Source organism: Rattus rattus, chromosome 1, assembly GCF_011064425.1.
Source record: "Rattus rattus isolate New Zealand chromosome 1, Rrattus_CSIRO_v1, whole genome shotgun sequence".
Lineage (NCBI taxonomy): Eukaryota > Metazoa > Chordata > Mammalia > Rodentia > Muridae > Rattus > Rattus rattus.
In genome coordinates, this window is record NC_046154.1 from 80,142,477 (window position 1) to 80,144,617 (window position 2,141).

General features: G+C 44.1%; 1 pseudogene; it reads left to right on the forward strand.

Moving 5' to 3' along the window:
- Positions 1-1,184: 1,184 nt before the first annotated feature.
- On the forward strand, positions 1,185-1,740 carry LOC116896078 (annotated as a pseudogene).
- The last annotated feature ends 401 nt before the right edge of the window (positions 1,741-2,141 follow it).

Below are 2,141 nucleotides of genomic sequence, written 5' to 3' on the forward strand. Positions count from 1 at the left end.
AACTCTCCGCACAAAGATTTATTTGTCCCAGAGGGCAGAGATGAAGGACAAAGACAAAGAAGGGGAAGGGAGAAAAGAGGCAAGGGAAGGAAGGGTGTTGTAAAATATAAAAAAAATTTAAAAAGTAGGATAGTCTTATCCCCACTAGGTCCAGCAACTCAGTGCCCCAAGATATCTGCTGGAGATCTTAATTCTCAGTCAGCAAAACCTCTCACCCGCTTTGCTCCATCCCATATCACACTGCCAAAGGCCTCTCTCTGAGCCTGGCAGGAATCTCTACCTATCTAGTTCCCAATGCAGGTTTCCATGACAGAAACACACATACCAACTCCGTGGTGGCCCAGAGCAGCTGCCCCACACTCCATTACACTTAAATCTACACATAAAAGAACACACAACACAATAACATTTGACCCAATTGATAAGATATAATTGCCCACCAACAGATTGGGAAAAGATCTTTACCAATCCTATAACAGATAGAGGCCTTATATCCAAAATATACAAAGAACTCAAGAAGTTAGACCGCAGGGAGACAAATAACCCTATTAAAAAATGGGCTTCAGAGCTAAACAAAGAATTCACAGGTGAGGAATGCCGAATGGCTGAGTAACACCTAAAGAAATGTTCAACATCTTTAGTCATAAGGGAAATGCAAATCAAAACAACCCTGAGATTTCACCTCACACCAGTGAGAATGGCTAAGATCAAAACTCAGGTGACAGCAGATGCTGGCGAGGATGTGGAGAAAGAGGAACACTCCTCCATTGTTGGTGGGATTGCAGACTGGTACAACCATTCTGGAAATCAGTCTGGAGGTTCCTCAGAAAATTGGACATTGAACTGCCGAGGATCCAGCTATACCTCTCTTGGGCATATACCCAAAAGATGCCCCAACATATAACCGTGCTCCACTATGTTCATCGGCCTTCTTTATAATAGCCAGAAGCTGGAAAGAACCCAGATGCCCTTCAACAGAGGAATGGATACAGAAAATGTGGTACATCTACACAATGGAATATTACTCAGCTATCAAAAACAATGACTTTATGAAATTCGTAGGCACTCCTCCTCCGCGTTCCGTGAACCGGCGGTTCCCCCGCTCCTGTTCCTAGTCCTCCCAAGTCACAGCCCGATTCTGAGGCCCGAGCCTTAGCCTGGAAAGAACGGCCTCGCCATGGAGGATGCCCTTCACGGAGGAGGACTTAACTGAAGTGAAGAAGGACGCTTTAGAGAATGGAGTTTACCAGAGAAAATCATAGCCGAGAGACATTTTGATCATCTCTGAAAAAAAAAAAATTCTAGAGAAGACACAGAAGAAACAACTTCAAGTAGAAAAAATAGTTTACAGGAAAACCCCAAGGGACTGGACACCCTTGTGGAATCCATTCGCAGGGAGAAAACACAGAACTTCCTGATTCAGAAGATAACAGATGAGGTGCTAAAGCTTCGGAATATAAAACTGGAGCATCTCAAAGGCCTGAAGTGCAGTAGCTGTGAGCCCTTCGCAGCTGGAGCCACCAACAACCTTTCTAGGTCCAATTCTGATGAGAGCAACTTCTCCGAGAAACAGAGACCATCCACGGTCATCTACCATCCAGAGGGAGAGTCCAGCACCGCTCCCTTCTTCTCTACTGAGTCGTCCCTGAATCTGCCAGTCCTGGAAGTTGGCAAAAAAACAGCAGCTTCTCTTCAGCCTCACTTTGGTTAGAAGAGGGGGGGAGTTGGAAACTCAAGTGAGATGTTTCTCCCCCTTACGGATGGCTCTTTCACGGCAGTGACAGGTCACTAAGTTGTTCTAATAGTGGTGCAAATGGTGTGGCGGATATCATCTTTCTATAAATCACGGGATGCGCGTCTTAAATCACAGGTGCACATAACATTCTCTGTAAATAGGATTGGAAGTGTAATGGAGCACACTCTAGGGGCAGCTTGGTGTAAATCATGGTGGTCGTGTACTTTTCAGCATTGTCCTTTTTTATTATTTTAAGTGTTTTGGTATTTTGAACTTTTTTATAAGACTAATTTTATCAGAATATTTCTCAATTTGAGAAAACAACTTGTGGACTGAAAACCCTACAAGTTTTCCGCCTGGTTGTGTTTCCTGGTGATCTGACAGTACATTTTAGCAGTAAGCTGTT